This window comes from Anabrus simplex, chromosome 10 (genome assembly GCF_040414725.1).
Source record: "Anabrus simplex isolate iqAnaSimp1 chromosome 10, ASM4041472v1, whole genome shotgun sequence".
Taxonomy (NCBI): Eukaryota; Metazoa; Arthropoda; class Insecta; order Orthoptera; family Tettigoniidae; genus Anabrus; species Anabrus simplex.
In genome coordinates this window covers 118089778-118109476 of record NC_090274.1, presented here as the reverse complement: position 1 = coordinate 118109476, position 19699 = coordinate 118089778, and the positions used below count along the sequence as shown (strand labels likewise).

Sequence of the window (19699 nt, the reverse complement as noted above, 5' to 3'; positions counted from 1 at the left end):
GCCTCTAAAATTCATATAACATTTATGCTTTAATTCGTCAACTTTGCGGGCAATGCTTTTTTTTCTTAGATCACGACCTGGGCCTGGTAATATTCAGTCGACGTAGTAGAATACTGTATAAAAATTTTGCTTTTTCTGTGGCACTTTTTAACTAAATCCATTTCCATTCAAGTGTTTCTTAAAGTGGCCAGTGCCTCTCAAAGCGCCTCATGTAAATCGACTATTAGGAGGGCTGTTTGTTAATTTGTGATGTTATTCTTTGTTGCAGACCCGGTGCACACAGTATAGAATATCCCTTGGGTCACTGGCAGAACAGGTGAACATGAGGTAGTTGCAGCTAAGAGAAACCACCAGAGTGCTGTGAGAATTAGAGGGAAGTCTAAGGGCCGATTGCATAAAAATCGCTAACTGTAGTTCAGTTTTGATCGAAGATCAGAAATGAACTTCGTTCTCTTCCCTGTGTGAGTTGTATAACACTAACCTCAGATCACTGAACCAAGTTCAGTGTTGAACTAAGGTCGACGAAGCAGAGTTGACAACATCGCTAAATAAGAGAGATATTTGCGATTGTATCGAATCGAGTTGTATCGAACTTGCGATTTAGATAGGAACGATCGACAATTCTAGACGCCATTTGACATTCATTTGTCTGCGATACGTAAACAAAGCAGCAAAATGGAGAAGCAAGCGTGTAGTAAGAAGACGCGTACTGCAAATTTTAAGAAAAAATATGCTTATAGATATTGCGTTAGAACACAAGGGAATCATAGAAAATAAAAAGACCGACAGCTCCACTACCAAGTCTAAGGAGGAAGCTTGGAAGCGTATAGCACTGGAGTACAATTCCAGGAACGTGGTCCAGCGGGAATGGAAGTCTCTCAAATTGTGTTACGAAAACATGAAGAAGAGGGCAAAACAAGCAAATGCCGAAGATAAGGTACAGTTATACAAAACGGGGGGTGGTCAGTATGTGCCGTCTTCCTTAGACGAAAGTGGGCAAAAACTTATTGCTGCACTTAAGCCGCAGTTTCATCCCATCGTCAGCGAGTTCGACGATGATGTTGGCTTCCATGCAGAAGTTACCACCGAAGTGAAGGACATGGAAGTTTTCAATGCAGATCCCGAATGTCCTTCAAGTTTTTTAGTGTTAACTGAAGGTGAGGAATTTCAAGTAGATGAGCGAAATGGAGAGACGGTGTGCAGTTCCAATCCAGGACCTTCAACTTCACTGCCTGAAAAGAGGAAGAAAGAAGACATAAGGGAGACTTTTTATAAGAGGAGGCTCGAGTGTCTGGAAGAAGAGCATGCAGTGAAAATGAAGATATTGAACTTGGAACTAGAAATGAAAATGAAAGAATATCAGAAAAATGAATAAGCGTTAATAACAAGTCCATAGTGTAATTAAAAGTTCAGAAAGTGTTAATAAATTATAGTGTAGGCTAATTAAAAGTTCAGAAATACCTGAAAGTGTTGTTAATCAGCGCAGTTCTAAGTGATGTGTTTTCCCTTCCATTTCCCTGATTTACAGCATGTTCAGGCAGTTCCTGATAAATCATCCTTACTCTGAAAACAGCATCATCAACATCAGGAGTGTCCAAGGTATGTAATACAAATGTCGCCACTATGATAGGTGGAACTCGAAGTAACTTTACTGCTAGTTTCATTTTTAAACACGGATATCGCCTTTTGACAACACCGAAAGACCGTTCGATTACTGATCTTGCTCGTTCTGCACGGCTTTCTTCGTGCATTGTAGGTGTAAGTGGTAGACTATGCACTATCTCCCACGAGCACACCTTGGGGAAATTCTCCAGCTTCAAATTGGGCATGAATTCTAGAATTCCTAAAAATATTGCTGTCATGTGCAGATCCTGGCCACCTGGCAACAATATTTTGAAAACGAAGTTCTGAATCGCAGACAGCTTGTACATTTAAGGAAAACCAACCATGGTGACTTCTGTATATTTCTGCATTATTGCCACCAGGTGATATAATTGGTATATGTGTACAGTCTATTGCACCTAGTACTCCAGGAAAGTTGCAAATGTTATAGAAGTCTCGCATTACCCTTCTTACTTCACCCTCCTCAGTAGGCATCTTGATGAATTGAGGTTTCAGAGCTGCAATCTCTCTAGTGACTTTGTGTATAGTCCTACTTGCAGTTCCTTTATTTACATTGAATACATCTCCAATTACTATTTGGAAACTTCCAGTTGCGTAAAATCTTAGTGTGAGAAGGATCATGAACATTGGATTCAGTGCATGATTTCGTTTAGTTCGTGTTCTTAATTGTAGATGTAATCATTGTTCTAGTTCTTCAACTGCACGTCTTCCTAGTCGAAACCCTATTTTAAATTGTCGATCATTTAGTTCTAAAAAGGGATTCTTTCTATGTTGAAACATGCGAGGAGCTCTTTGGAGTTCATACTCTCCATTCTCGGATGAAACATCAGAGTAATCTGAAATCTGAAAATAACATAACCTATAGGCCCTAAACATAAAACAGTAAACAAACAACTTGTTAATAGTAGGATCATTGTTCAAATAATTACAAATAGCATTACTTACCATTTTACTTTAATCAATAGTAGGCCTATTTGTTCTTTTTCTTCGTTATTATGTTATAGACACCTAACAGATTTATTTCTCACAAAAATAATAATTATATTCCTACTGCTGAACTTAGTTCAACCAGGTTAATCTGAGAAAATTCACCAGTCAGATTTGATCTTCCATCAATGAGACATGACCTTGGATTAATGTTTATACAACCAAAATTCTAAGTTCAGCTTGACTGGAGATCAGTTTCAGGTGGTTGAACTCAGATTAAATTTTATGCAACCGGCCCTAAATGAAAGGGAGAATAACCTGAGGATGTGGGAAGAAGTACTGAAAGAAAGATGGTGATAGAACAACGGGAGGGGGCATTGGACAAGAAAGTCAAGGAGATGGAGAAAGCACGTAAGGAAGGTGATGAGAAGGAGGTGGAGACGGAATGTAAGTTTAGAGAGAAGATTGTCGAGCTGCGAGAGTAGGCATGTGAGGAGAGGGAGAGCCTTTCTCGGCAAACAGAGCTTAAATCTGGCGCCCAAATTCCGGACATTTCAGTAAATTATATTTATTTTTAATTTAATTTAATATTTATCATTTATATTTAATGATATTGCAAATGACGCCCAAGAGAGGGTGCCGGCAACTGCTCTCCCAGTACTATCTAGGTCACATGATTCTTGAGGGGACTCTAAATTGTGCAGCTGAAGAGGGATATATCAATGTGTCGAGTTTTCTTCTTGCGAGAAATTCATGAGTGGACTAGAAGTGCACCCCATTGAATCATGCTGCTGACAGGAGGCTGCTGCATGTTGTGAAGGCTCTGGTAGAAGAGGAAAAGAATCAGTGTCGAGAGGACTGTCACTCCCTTGTGACATTGACGTGAAGAACGGCAACCGCATTGGAGGAATGTTTTCGCTGCTCTTGTCAGCCAAAGAGGGCCATGAGAAGCTGGTGAGGTACCTCGTACAGGGAGGCGGTATGAGTAGGGAATTGCTGAGCAGTGCTCTTGTACCAGCTGCTCAGTGGGGTCACTTTGAAGTAGTGAAGCACATCACAACTCTAGACCCCACTAGTCTTAATGTTAAGGATACTGATGTTTACACTCCACTACACCCGGCTGCACAGTGTGTTCACCTTGAGGTATTGAAGCCCCTCAGCACACTAGACCACTGAGTAGTCAATGTCAATAGTCAAGTCAGTAGACAGTCGTCTGGCCTTCCTAAAGTGTGTGGTCACTACGAGGTGGTACACTTCCTAGAGCAGGGCTCAAAAAGGAGAAAATACTTGGAACACTCAAAGTTACACACGACTACAGTAATTTCCCTCTATCTGCAGTAGGCCTACAGTTGCCGGCTACTCCCCAGAGGTGGGGTGGGTCCTTTTCTCCTCTCTCTTTAGGATCAGTGCTACAACGATGAGGAATACTGCTATAGAATGGCGCCTGTAAGCAGCTCAAGAATGCACAGAAATATTTTATCTCGGCTATTTTATTCAGGTCCTGCAATGATACTTCCAGGCGTATCTGAATTATTTTTTAAGTCTTGGTGGAAGTTGAGATGGAAGCAAGTGGTCGTGTGTGATGTTTATACCTATGTAAATAAATTATGGTAAGGTAATAAAACTGTTAAATGTGAGTTTGCATTGGTGCCAGCTCCCAACTTCCTAGTGATTAAATTAGTAGCTCGCTGCTTTACTGTTGAGCACTGTGGAGCGCATGGTGTTTTGATACACTGGGAGTCGAGTGCAGAGCGACTTAGTACAGCACAGTATCGTCTACGTGAAGTGGTGAGCCGCTCTAATGGATGTAGTCATTACAAAATGAAGATAGTGTGGATAGTCAGAACTGTAGATCATCATCCAGGTAAGTAGATTTATATGAAATAACTACCCTATCTGTAGCCCAGTATTCATCCAAGAAAAGTCCTTGAGAGCTGTTGTATATATTTGAAATTTGTAGCTAGGACTCTCATGATGAGGCACAGTCAAAAAAAGTTGTAATACTGTACTTAAGTGATCCATCACGGGCGCTCAGCAATACAGTCTTCTTTTGTAATTAGCAAGTTTTGCCACCCCACCACTACACTCATACTTTCAGTGGGTATTAGAAATATTCCTCTATTTAGAAAAACAGAGATTCTCTTTCATAAACTGGGGAAAGCTCAAGGTTACATAGCAATTTTATTTCGTCTCGTTTATTCAGGGCCTGCATTGATAGTTCCAAAATTCCGTGAATTAATTTTTAAGTCTGGGTGAAAGTGCAAGTGGCTGTGAATGAGGCAGCCCAAGGTCCATTTATCAGCCTTCAAATGAAAACGACAATTTGAGATTAATTACTTCAATAATCTTTGCAGTAAGTGTTTGGCACGCATGCTTTGAGTGTCCTCATCCAGAAGCAACTCTGTTCAGGCACACCCCCATTTTAACCACATACCACCCCTTAGATAAAGTTCTGGTGGACGGAGGATAACAGTTACGATACCGTAGTTTCAGTGAAAGCGTAGATGAAATCGTAACATGAAAGCGTAAGATTGTTCTACAATCAGTACCCTTTCCCGACTTGCATTAAAGTTTTTCTTGGTTTCAGAAGGCTAAGTTCTTTACCATCTTAGATCTCAACCAAGCCTATAATCAGATACGTATGGTGGAGGAATCAAAATATCTGACTGCCGTCGCTACCGACTGGAATCTGTATGAATACAACCGCGTGCCTTTCGCGCTCTCCACTGGCGGTTCTTACTAGGCTGCTAGATAGGGGTCTTCTGCGATATTAAATTGTAATATCTGTACCATTATCTAGACGATGTAGTTATTTTCTCTGAGACCTTTGAAGAACACTTAGCTCATCCAGAGGAAGCTCAAAAACGCCTTCATAAAGCTGGATTGACAGCCAAGTTGTAAAAGGTACCTTTTGTTAAACCATCTATGTCCTGGTTGGGGCATATTGTGTCACCTGATGGAGTCGATCATCCCAGAACGCATGCAATCCATAAATTCAGACCTGCTAAGGATGTTAAAGGGGTTGCTAGATTTCTTCAGCAAATTCATCTCAAACTTCGCTAATAGGGTGGCACACTTAAACCTTCTTAGCAGGAAAGGTGGGAAGTTTGGAGGGGGGCCGTCGCAGCAAGCAGCGTCAGCTGATTTGAAATTGGTTCTGTGTAATGCTCCGAGCTCGGCTACGCCAGATTTCTCCAAGAAGTTAATTGTACACAGAGACGCCTCTTCATCCGCGGTCGCTGCGGTTCTTCTTCAGGAATGTGAATTAGGAAGGCAGCCAATCGCCTAAGTGTCTAGAACCTTGTCACCTCAAGAGGCCTAGTACTCTACATACGAGTTAGAAGGACTGGCCGTATTATTCCCCTTAGAAACATTCCATCTTTACCTTGACCATGTTAAATTTCAATTAGAGACCGATAATCAGGATCTGAGCTGGGTTTTGCCTAGTCCCCGTCGTACCGGGCGAATCGCCCGTTGGGCGATTCGGATTTAAGCGTTTCAGTTTGACGTGCAACATCCCGTGATCTGAAAATGTGGTCGCAGATGGATTAAGCCGAATGTTTTCCGGCGATTCTGATGTTGTTGACTCGAACGAAAGCCCTTTGCCATCTATTCCCACACCTCCTAATATCACTGCTATTCTCACTGAAGCCTCTTACCGAGCTCGATAGCTGCAGTCGCTTAAGTGCGGCCAGTATCCAGTATTCGGGAGATAGTAGGTTCGAACCCCACTGTCGGCAGCCCTGAAGATGGTTTTCCGTGGTTTCCCAATTTCACACCAGGCAAATGCTGGGGCTGTACCTTAATTAAGGCCACGGCCGCTCCCTTCCCAGTCCTAGCTCTTTCCTGTCCCATCGTCGCCGTAAGACCTATCTGTGTCGGTGCGACGTAAAGCCAATAGAAAAAAAATGAAGCCTCTTAGTTACTGTATTTCATGATATAGCTAAATACCAACGTGAATATCCGGCATTGGTTCCTATTATGGAAACCCTTTCTCGTGGGGAACATGTTGCCCCTTATGTTTCGATGAATAGGGCTCTGTGTTGCCCTTCGAGGCACGATGAGAAGATGGAAGATGTCAGGGTAAAAGTTTATCTGGAAGGGTATGGACAGTGAGATTAGTGTGTATGTGAGCATCTTCAAAAGGCATAAGAATTCAGTCAGTAGTATGTAAGGATTGTTGGTTGCAAGGATAATGTCCAGATAGAGGAGAAGGTTAATGCTAAAGAAGTATTAAAATTTACGTATGATAACAATGACATTTACAAAAAGATACAAAAGTTAAAAACTAGAAAAGAGCCTGGAATGGGTAAGATTTCTAGGGATATACTAAAGACAATGGGTTGGGATATCGTACTATATCTGAAGTACTTATTTGATTATTGTTTGGTCCAAGGAGCTATACCAAATGAATGGAGAGTTGCTATAGTGGTCCCTATGTATAAAGGAAAGGGTGATATACATAAAGCTGAAAATTACAGGCCAGTCAATCTGACATGCATTGTATGTAAGCTTTGGGAAGGCATTCTTTCTGATTATATTAGACATGTTTCCGAAATTAATAACTGGTTCGATAGAGGAAGTTCGGTTTTAGGAAAGGTTATTCCACTGAGGCTCAACTTGTAGGGCTCCAGCGAGGTATAGCAGATAGCCTATATTGGGTACAAGTCAAATGGACTGTATTGCGATTGACCTGTCTAAAGCATTTGATAGATTGGATCATGGAAAACTACAAGTAAAAATGAGTGCAATTGGACTAGTCAAAAGAGGGACTGAATTTCTAGAAAATAAATCTCGGAGAATTAGAGTAGGGGAAGCTTTATCTGACCCTGTAATAATTAAGATGGGAATTCCTCAAGGCAGTATTATTGGACAATTTAGATTTTCTTATACATATATAAATGATATGAGTAAATATGTGGAATCAGAAGTAAGGCTTTTTCCTCCTTATGAGACCGCATTGATGCGCTGCATTTGCCACATAAGTGGGTTTCTTCTTGCGCTTTTTGCGGATGACTTTATTCTGTATAGAGTAATAAAAACGTTGCAAGATTGTGAGCAACTGCAACGTGACCTCGATAATGTTGTTAGACGGACAGCAGGCAATGGTATGTTGGTAAAAGGGGGTTAAAAGTCAGATTGCGAGTTTCACAAATAGGAAAAGTCCTCCCAGTTTTAATTACTGCGTTGATGGGGCGAAGGATCCCTTTGAGGATCATTGTAAGTATGTAGGTGTTCTACCCCATTACCGACTTTCAGCAGCAGAAGTTAAACATAGGCAAGAAAATAAAGGGCAACACCAAAAATAATTCATTAATGTTAAACACTTACCGTTACATAGGTTAAATCCAACAGTTACCCAGAGACCATGAGCCCAAAATAACCCTTGGTATGGCAATAAGCTGTTTTAACACTACCAAAGAAAACAAGATGTTCATTGAGAACAAGGTATATATTATTTATTCAATAAATATGAGTAAAAAGGTAAACATAATTAGTGTAAAATTAAGGAATGAACGCCCTCGAAAAGAAACTATAATCTACATAAAATGCAAAAAGGTGGTGTATAAATTTAAAATGTTCGGCCGAACGAAAACGAAATAATATATTTTCTATATTTTTAAAAACCTCCAAGAAATTGAGCACTTAGTAACCTGTTTTACAATTCAGCAGAAACCTTTTCTTTGCTTAATTTATTCTCTTCTATAGTTTCAAAGCAATATAATTTTCTATCATTATACTTGAACAACACCGACCTCCATCACAGAGATTGCACCAGAAAACGTAGTTAAACATACAACCCAACGGAAGGGTAGAATAAAACAACCCCAGAAAAATAATGAAAGGAAATTAAGAAGGAAGGAAAACAAGGTGTAGAGACCACATACCCATATGTTTAAGATTAAACGCAAAGACCAAGAGCACCCCAAAATAATAATAATCGTAGTGGTGATCAACCCAACCGGTTGCTATAGTAACGTAAACACGCCATGCGTCCATAGCAACCACCAATATCAAAACAAATACAACAATGGTACATATACAAGAAGACAAGAAACCCCAAAACCATAATTAAAAAAGAACACTACGAGATAAAAAAAATTAACCGGAATTAGAATGTGGCAGAAAAACATATCACTGAAATTCAGGCGAAACCTCTCGTGTTCTATAATTTATAACCCGAGTAGTTACATTTCCAATTACACATGCCGAAAACATTAAATAATTATAAACCAATTTGCCTTTTCCAACAAGAAGAAAAAATACGAAATCCTAAATCTTATTTGGAAGTAACCTTCTTAAAATTCACTACTCACACCTTTCAGAAACAGTTAGGCGACATTATCAAGATAGAATAAAGGAACCCGATTTAAAGAATGCCCTAAGTAAAATCAAAAGAATGCGAGGATGGACGCTTTTAGAAGTTCACACATCCGAAATCTTGAGACACGCAGTTTTGTACACCATCTTCGATAGAATCCAGAAGCCAAAAGGAATAGAATTGTGAAGAGACTTACAGGTTGGTTCAAGCTGCAGAAACACGTTACTTACGTAGAGGCACTACTACTTTACCACATCCAGAAGAAAAGGAAATAGATCAGAGGACGTTCAGTTTGAAGAACGGTTAAGGAACTTTCTGAGGGCAAGCCCTCACACAAATTACACCTATCCAGGCTTCATATCGCATTTGGAAACCAAATGCCGGAGCGGAGTAAACACACGTCCTTCTTCCATCTTAGACAAGGCACGACACATCGCGGCACGCACACAATAAGCAGCATGGCCTCGCCGAGCGGAAAAGAGTGAGTCATAGACTTGTCCACAAGGAGATACTACAACTTAGGGCACGTAATTTTACCAGACCAAGTTTAAGGATTCCAAGAGAAAGCATTCAAGTTATATAATCTCATGGTGACAATGATGGAGATGGAATCAAATAAACAACGTGGGCAAGGCCACGTAGAAGGTACTAGTAGAATACAAGGCGGAAATAATTTCCGAATAACACAAATTTCAATAGCACGAATGCAGATTAGAAATATGGTTAGGGAGAGCTAAAACTCGTCACCAACGTGACAGTGTTAATATAAGGAAATATCTTCATTGAGGTAATCACATAAATGGGATTGTAAATAAAGGATACAGATCTCTACACATGGTTATGAGAGTGTTTAGGGATTGTAGTAAGGATGTAAAGGAGAAGGCATATAAATCTCTGGTAAGACCCCAAATAGAGTATGGTTCCAGTGTATGGGACCCTCGCCCGGATTACCTGTTCAAGAACTGGAAAAAATAAAAAATAAAACGGCTCGATTTGTTCTAGGTGATTTCCGACTGAAGAGTAGCGTTACAAAAATGTTGCAAAGTTTGAGGTGGGAAGAACTGGGAGTAAGAAGACGAGCTGCTCGACTATGTGTCATGTCCCGAGCAGTCAGCAGAGAGATGGCGTGGAATGATATTAGTAGACGAATAAGTTTGAGTGGCGTTTACAAAAGTAGGAAAGATCACAGTATCAAGATAAAGTTGGAATTCAAGAGGACAAATTGGGGGCAAATATTCATTTATAGGAAGGGGAGTTAGGAATTTGAATAACTTACCTAGGGAGATGTTCAATAAATTTCCAATTCTTGAGAAAATTTTTAAGAAAAGGCTAGGAGAACAACAAATAGGGAATCTGCCACCAGGGCGACTGCCCTAAATGCAGATCAGTATTGATTGATTGAAAGCATGTAAGTCTTGTTTGATTAGCCATTGTGGATCGATTAGGTCGGACCCTTCTCTCAATCTAAAGGGAACGGGAATTCATTTATTCTTGTGTGTGTGGATGGTTTCACACGGTTCCCTGGCTGTATCCGACTAGGATTGCCACTGTTCAGTCCACTATGTACTGTCTTAACACTATGAAATTGCGTATGGCTTTTAGTGCCGGGAGTGTCCGAGGACAAGTTCGGCTCGCCAGATGCAGGTCTTTCGATTTGACACCCGTAGGTGACCTGCGCGTCGTGATGAGGATGAAATGATGATGAAGACGACACACACACCCAGCCCCCGTGCCAGCGAAATTAACCAATTAAGGTTAAAATTCCTGACCCTGCCGGGAATCGAACCCGGGACCCCTGTGACCAAAGGCCAGCACGCTAACCATTTAGCCATGGAGCCGGACTCTTAACACTATTATTCCATCTATTGGACCCCGGCAATATATGGTTTCTGTTGACGTTAAGGCGTTCCCCTCTAATTTATTTCGTAAGTTCTGTTTTGATCTCTCTGTCTCACTTGTAACGATGTCTGCGTACCACCCACAGCCATCTCTAGCTGAGCGGGTTAATCATAATCCTCAAACTGCCCTTATTTATTTCCACCAAGAAGATCATTCTCGTCGGGACACATCCTTAAACTGGTTATCATTAGCCTTCCACTCGGCCGTTCATTAGTCCCAAAAGTTTTCACCAATTTCTCTCATTTTTAAGTTTGTCCCAAATAAGCCTTAGTCAAATTTTCAGTCGATCAACGAACTTTTGCGAGAGACAATAGATCTAGAGAATATTCGGGATTTATGAAAAAGATAGAAATTACATTAAGACCTCTCGCCAGAGAGTAAAAATGGGGCATGACCGTGGAAAAAGACCCACGAATTAAAAATAATTGGAGATCAGGTTATGGTATAATATTTCGTTCCCGCGGGCAATCTTGCCCCAGATTTCATGGATCTTGCATTATACTTGATTTCCTTACTCCTGTCACCCTTTTGGCGAGTAACCCGAGAAAAGGAAGGATTTTAGGGGTCCACCTGTGTCAAACAAAACCTGTGTGAAGGCTTTTGCTTTTTCATTGTAAGCCACCAAGTGATGATGTAGCTCACTTAATTAAATTTCCTTCCTTAGCATCTTATTAGTTAAACAAGTTAGAAGAAAGAGGCATTCTGAGCTGTGGGTTATGAAACATATTGTATATATTTAAGTGACATCCTAAATTAACTTTCACTTTTTGTTTAAATCCCGTTTTGTAAACCTTCCATTCAATGATTTTATTACCATTCTGCCATTGAGGAACCTGCCTCCAAACCTGTGTCAGAATCTCCGTGCACTCATCCTCCTCACCTGCACCACATGTAACACTGTCTGCTAGTCAGTTACTATTGCCCCAAAGTTCAATGATACAGTGCCCTACTTTCACCCGAGGTCACGTCGTGTCAACCAAGGAGAGATGCCAGCGCGTGGTATGGACCCACCTCGTTCCGGCAAGGACACCGTCTAAACTGCCTCCTTTGGGACTATCATCCTTGGGCGGGGTTTGGGTGCTGTACTTCAACTGCCTAATCCATTCTTGGCTCGAATAAATTCTACTTGGTACCTTTTAACCATCGCCTTGGTTGCCCATCACAGTATACGAGAGGACGGTATCTCAGGGTACCTTGGGGGTTCGGGCGACCCCATCCTCACATCGTCAGCGGCGGCCGCTCTTGCCATCGTCTCCGGGCGCAACAGCCCGAACTTCTACTACTTCACAAACACTATCTAAACTACTTTACTTCAACAAATAAACAAGAAAGGACTCTCTTTCAAGTGATACTCCAATTTGTATGTTTTCTCAAAAATTATGTATGGCAAAATTCAAGATTTCAAAGCTGTTCATACCGTTTTAAAACCTTAGGGTTTGGCGGTTTGTACCGGTGGTAAACCTTCCCCGTCCAGTTAAACTGCGTGTACCGAGCGAGATGGCCATGTGATTAGGGTGCACAGCTGTGAGCTCGCATCCGGGAGATATTGGATTCGAACCCCACTGTCGGCAGCCTTGAAGATGGTTTTCCGTGGTTTCCCATTTTCACACCAGGCAAATACCTTAACTAAAGCCGCGACCGCTTCCGTCCCATTCCTAGACCTTTCTTGTCCCATCGTCGCCGTAAGACCTATCTGTGTCGGTCCGACGTAAATAAATAAATAAATAAATAAATAAATAAATAAATAAATAAATAAATAAATAAACTGCGTGCCATCTATATAGTCATCTATGTATTTGAACTTGAAATAATGTTATGCAAGACAATTGGATTTTCAACTATTAGATGTATCTTCCATTGGCCTAAGTGCCCCCTCTGCCGGCATTAATGACAATTAATTCTTAAGGTATATCTAGTTTTCAGAGGTAGCTCACCTTAGTTTTGAAGATTGTTGTGTCAAGGTTGTCAACACTTCTGCCCTCTCCCCTCTCAATCTCCTGTATCTATCAACCAATTAGGATTTTTTAAAATATTTTCTCTAGGCAAATATCATTTATGGTGCGCACAGGCATCCAGCCTATCTGTAATGAGTTCAGTAACTTCCCCTCGAGATACTGGGCGCGTTAAGGCCGTATCGTCATTGTTATGGCTCCAGTTTAGTGTGTGCGGCGTATACTAAAGTGGCAGAGGTCGCAGATCGGCGTTTGGAAGGCCCAGCAACACAAGATAATAGCAAAATTTTCGTAACATGTGGTAGCTCCCGGAGATAGCTTGAGGGGAAGGTTTCAAAGCTCTTTTATTTCACGTAAACTTCCAAACTCGGTGGTTTAAGTGTAAGATTGTTGAAAGTCTAAGTACCCTGTTTTATTTCCTACTGGGACATATGTAATGTAAGGGGACAAAAGTGATTACCCCCTGTGACTAATATTCAACTCGGTATGGGGTGACTTAACGTTTCTTATCCTCCAAAATTATTAACAGGCATAATCATTTAGTCGGCCTGGCGCAGAATAGCCTTAGCCTATGTATCTTGGGGCTATAAGCCCACTTACGGTTTTACAAGTTTTCTAGAAGGAGTGCAGGTTTTTCGCCTCCCTGCATTTTGTTTTTGGCCGATCGTTATTAACCTTTTCATTCTTATAATATGGCCATTAGTATGGGCACGCACTGCCCATCTTTTTGTTTCCGGAAAAGATCATGAAAATAATTGAGCAGAAGTGACTGTAAATACCTCATTTGAAGATTGCCATTGTATAACCTTGTGCGCTGTAAGTAATGTATGCCTCTGAGAAACTGGACTTTATTAGAGTTCGGAGCTCAGACACTTAGGCTATGGAAGTTAATGGAGCAAACCTGCTCTTATAAATTAGTGTACCTGTTTCGGGGCTAAAAACTGCTCATCCCTCGTATAATATCATGCTGATAATTCTCTCTACAATTGTCCCTAATTTTGGACTTCATGTCGTTGATGTTGGAGCTAACGTGTTCATTATTATATTGTTATTGTTTATTCAGATCTTCTGTTTACCAAATTTTAAAGAAGAGAAACAAGAAGGAAGGAAACAATTTAATGATTTAGTGCATTATATTATACTCTTGTCCAATCCTTGTCCATGCATTCAGCCCAGCACCTCCTTACACCTCTGTGGTCCACGATATCACATGAATAATAATAATAATAATAATAATAATAATAATAATAATAATAATAATAATAATGGATGGTTCATGATGTGAATTACTGCAGTCACGTCCTAGTTCGTGAACCATGGGCAACGGCTGAGTGGCCTAGTAAGTGGTACTGAGGGTCGGGATAACAGTTGCTATGGAACGGGAATGACTTCTTGGACATATTCTCTGTAATGGCCCTTCTTGTGCTCAGACGGCTAGGACTACACAATCCACCGTTGGTCCTTCACCCGTTAGAGGAGAGATCCTCACTTGGAATATGTGTAAGTAGGGTAGCATCCTGCTTCATGAATTTACAGAGTTCAGAAAACTTTAAGCATATCTCGGACCTATGGGAATAATGGAGACCCACTTTCATTTGACAGACGAGGGACTCCTTGGAAACAACTTGGCGAAAGAAATGGAATTCGATGGGAAACTATCAATAATAATTTTGCTTTCTGAAGAAAGAAAGTAGAACTGGCCGATTCAGCAAAGTGGATGCATCTGGATGTACTAGGAGTAACTCATATTCGGATAAGAAGAGATAACGAGAAAGAGACAGGAGATAATAAAGGTACTTTGACGGGTGTTAAAAAGGGAAGGGCAGAGTAGGACTGTTTATCACGAATACTATTGTATGCTGCATAGTTTCTAGCAGGCACGTAAATGAGCGAACGATGTGGGTAGATTTGACTGTTCGGGGATTTAGTGTGAGAATTGTGTCCGTGTATTCACCATGTGAGGGTGCAGATGAGGATGAATTTGACATTTTTTTATGAAACATTGAATGACATCATAGTCAGGGTCAACAGCAAGGAGAGGATAGTGCTAATGGGCGATATCAATACGAGAGTTGCAAATAGAACTGAAGTATTCGAAAGGGTGATTAGTAAATGTGGGGAAGATATGAAAGCTAAAGGGAATGGGAAGGGTTTGCTGGACTTCTGTGTTAGTTTGTGTTTAGCAGTTACGAATACATTCTTCAAGCATAAGGCTATTCACATTTGGGGCTAAGTGTACCAGAACCATAAAATAGACTAGGAATGTATGCATTTTTCAGGGATTTTTCGGTGATAAAGACCACTATCTGATCTGTCGTGAACTAAGTATCTCTAGGCCTAGGATAGAGAAGGCGAAATCTTTCTCCAGATGATTAAGAGTAGAAAATCTCCAAGAAGAGGAAATTAGACAGAAGTACATGGATTTGATTAGTGAGAAGTTTCGAAGATTGGAGAGTAAGCACATTCAGGATATATAAAGAGAATAGCTGGCATACAGGGGTGCTGTAGTAGAAACAGCAAGGGAATGCCTAAGAACAACTGTGTGTAAAGATGGGAAAAGGCGAACATCTTGGTGTAATGATGAAGTGAAAGCAGCTTGTAAACGTAAAAAGAAGGCTTATCAGAAATGGCTCCTAACAAGGACCGAGGAAGACAGGGATTTGTACGTAGATGAAAGAAACAGAGCGAAACAAGAAGTTGTTGAATCCAAAAAGAACTCGTGGGAAGATTTAGGTAATAACCTGGAAAGGCTAGGTCAAGCAGCAGGGAAACCGTTCTTGACAGTAATAAGAATCTTAGGAAGGGAGGGAAAAGAAATGAACAGTGTTTTGAGTAGAGTAATTCAGGTGAACTCATAATAGGGAACCACTGGAGAGGTGGAGGGAATATTTTTAACATCTTCTCAATGTATAAGGAAATCATCCTGGTGGTGTTGCGAACAGCCAAGCTCATGGGGAGGAGAAAAATTATGTTGGTGAAATTACGCTTGAGGAAGTGGAAAGAATGGTAAATAAACTCCATTGTCATAAAGCAGCAGGAATAGATGAAATTAGACCTGAAATGGTGAAGTATAGTGGGAAGGCAGGGATGAAATGGCTTGATAGATTAGTAAAATTAGCATGCAGTGTTGGTAGGGTGCCTTCAGATTGGACAAAAGCAGTAATTGCACCTATCTATAAGCAAGGGAACAGGAAGGATTGCAACAACTATCGAGGTATCTCATTTATTAGTATACCAGCAAAGTATTCACTGGAATCTTGGAAGGGAGGGTGCGATCAGTGGTTGAGAGGAAGTTGGATGAAAACCACTGTGGTTACAGACCACAGAGGGGGCTGTCATGATACGATTTTCAGTATGCACCAGTAAATGAAAAATGTTACGAGGTGAATAGACAGTTTTGTTCAGGTTTCGTAGATCTAGAGAAAGCATATGAGAGGGTACCGAGGGAAAAGATGTTCGCCATACTGGGGGAATATGGTATTAAGCGTAAATTATTAAAATGAATCAAATGCATTTATGTTGACAATTGTGCTGTAGTGAGAGTTGATGGTCGAATGAGTTCTTGGTTCGGCATACTTACAGGGGTTGGACAAGGCTGTAATATTTCACCTTTGCTGTTCGTAGTTTACATGGATCATGTGCTGGATGGTATGAAGTGGCAGGGAGGGATTAAGTTAGGTGGAAAAGTAGTACGCAATCTGGCCCATGTTGACGACTTGGTCTTAATGGCAGATTGTGCCGAAAACCTGCAGTCTACTGTAATATTTTGGAAATTGAAAATAGGTGCAATATATATTGTCCCATTTTCCGGGGTCGCTCAGTCGGCGGAGCGAGAGTCCCAAAGGGTGGACCGTTCGCAGGGCCAATTTATTGTTTCGGGACAGACCTTCAGAAATATTTTTATTTGCAGGGCCATATGTGACTGGATAGGTGACATAACATGAAAAAAATCAGAACAAAATAACAATAACATTTATTAAAATATAAAACAGTCTGGACAGTGCAGAAGAAAAAGAAAAATAACTATTTGCATAAATATAACTCAAATCGACTGCTTCTGGTTTGCAAAATGAATATAAGTCCACAGCATGCTCATTGGTTCCATTTGATTCAACCTGTCTTCAATTAAACACCATCCGAAGTCATACTCTAAGGTCAAATCCTCCATTTATGGAACTGTAACATTCGACCAATCATAATGTTAGCGACAATGTCGTTATGACCAATAGTGCTACATTAGATCATGAAATTACAATATTCCCTTGTGGGATAAATTTTTACAAATTATTTCTACCTCCTAATAAAAGTTTGGGTAAATTCCCATAAATTAATTCTCATTAAATTGCCATGTTCTTTCTCCAAAATTATTAATTATTTTTATTCTTAAAAATTTCATTTATCTTGCTTTGGAGAAATCAGTAATACTTTTTTTTTACTTCTAAAATCTTTTTCCAATACTCAGAAAATCTACTTACAACATAACTGGAAAATCTTTTACAATACCACTGGAAATTCTTTGATGACTTTCTTTGAAAATTCTTTGACAAATTCCGTAGGAAATTCTTTGGCAAATTTCCACTCTTTCATAGATTACGTTCGACCGTATTCCTTTTATAAACCACATTAAACGATTTTTCACTGACTAATACACTGTGGATAGATAGAGTGTCACGTAGCGTAACGCGCAATCAACGTAAACAAAAATTCCACTGGACAATAAATCACATAAGAAAAATCACTAAAAGGATTGACACTTATTGAAACACATGGATAAGCTGTCACACAATAACACAAACTCCCCCAATTATTTATTTACAGATTATATCACATTGTCAAGGTTATTATTATTATTATTATTATTATTATTATTATTACTATTATTATTATTATTATTATTATTGTGTCTCCCTTCAGAATTAGATAGAAGACCCTCGCATTATTTGCAGATAATAGCAATGACTCACCATGACCTGTGGTGAATGAAAAAAAAAATAGGATGAATAAAATTCGAAGAATGCATTCATAACCTCAGGGAAAGATAAAACAATTATCGAGTCATTACTTTACATAATATAAGTTGTTGAGCGAAAGTTTATTATTATTATTCCCTGAATAATTAATTATATCACCATAAATCACAATATCCTCACGACTAACTTGTACCCTAGTGGTCCCATGTTGTCTAATAGCATCATAAAAATTTATCATCACAATCGTCGCTCATATTTAATTCTCAACAACCATTTCAAATTGTTCCGACTCATTATTATTATTATTATTATTATTATTATTATTATTATTATTATTATTATTATTATTATTATTATTATTATTAATATATCCCTGATTATTACTCCTAAAAGCATCTTCTTGATGAGCTGCGTACTGTCCAATTAATTGCATCCTTATCGTCATTCTTCTTCTTATTATTATTATTAGTATTCTTATTATTAGGCTTCATTCCCCCGTAATTCATTTCGAAGACCTGAATTACTCGTAACCTCGTGAAATTCACTAACAACTGGGGTTATCAATCACTGAATCAACACAGCAATATTCCAAGAAAATGCAAAAAAAAAAAATGAAACTACTGAATCAATGAAACCATGATTACTCTACCGTCACCACCCTTAAATATCATAGTCGTCGTGCAGTATTAGATTGTAGTCAGTTAAAAACCACACTGTTCACTTTCTCCACTGAAACTGTACTGGTCGACGTCTTTCTAGAAAGCTTCCCTGACCATCCAACATCTTCACTAATTTTCATTGGTCGTCAGCTATTCTGCGGCGTGATTCGTTCTTCAAGTTTGGAGCAGATCTTTCTAGAATGTCACTCCCCTTGGCTTCCGGCTCGCTAGGTGACGGAAACCCTGTGACGTGTGGTGACCTTGATCGCCTGACCCAGTTCTCTCTCGTCCGCAGCGGAACGGCACGGTAATCAGCTGGTGCTTGCTAACGCGTAGACCCGTATTGCATTACGAAAATCAAACCATCCTTTCTAATTTCTATAAAACACCATTTGGACGGGTACAATATATGGTATGAAAATTAGCCTCTCGAAGACTAAATTGGTGTCAGTAGGTATGAAATTCAACAGAATTGATTGTCAGATTGATGATACAAATTTGGAACAGGTAGATTATTTTAAGTACCGGTATTTAGGTTGTGTGTTCTCCCAGGATGGTAATATGGTAAGTGAGATTGAATCAAGGTGTAGTAAAGCTAATGCAGTGAGTTCGCAGTTGCAATCAAGTGTTCTGTACGAAGGAAGTCAGCTCCGAGACGAAACTATGTTTACATCGGTCTGTTTTCAGACTAAATTCGCTTTTCTGCAGGGAAAGATGCGTTGACTCAGGATATCTTATTCATAAGTTAGAAGTGACAGTCATGAAAGTAGCAAGAATTATTGTTGGTACAAACAGATGGGAACAATGGCAGGAGGGTACCGTACCGTACTCGGAATTGGGAAATAAATGCTAAGTTAGAAATTAACTCACCGGATGAAGCTGTATGCGTAAACCGGCTTCGGTGTTGGGGTCATGTGAGACGAGTGGAGGAGGACAGGTTATCTAAGAGAATAATGGACTCTGTTATGGAGGGTAAGAGGAGTTGAGGGAGACCGAGGCGACGATGGTTAGACTCAGTTTCTAACGATTTAAGGATAAGAGGTATAGAACAAAATGAGGCCACAGCACTAGTTGCAAAGAGAGCGGATCGTAGCGACGTGCCGGTATTGTAAATTCACAGAGGCGTATAAACTGAACGCTGAAAGGCATAACGGTCTATAATGATAATGCATGTACCGTAGCCTATATATGTATAAAAAACCGTACCTACGATTTTATTTCCGTTAGTATACGAAGAATTGGATCGTAAAGTTCAGTGAGTTGATCCCTCCTTCCATGGCTATCCACATACGTTAAGACTTATGGACCTGCTTTCGTATCCTTTTTTTTTTTTTTTTTTTTTTAATT

General features: G+C 39.9%; 1 long non-coding RNA gene across 1 annotated transcript; it reads right to left on the bottom strand.

The window, feature by feature from the left end:
• Nucleotides 1-16680: 16680 nt before the first annotated feature.
• LOC137502435 (uncharacterized) lies at nt 16681-19685 on the bottom strand. Its single transcript, XR_011018796.1, has 2 exons — nt 19559-19685; nt 16681-16899 (listed from the first exon to the last, which is right to left on the bottom strand). It is a non-coding gene; the product is annotated as an uncharacterized lncRNA (long non-coding RNA).
• Between the last annotated feature and the right edge of the window lie 14 nt (nt 19686-19699).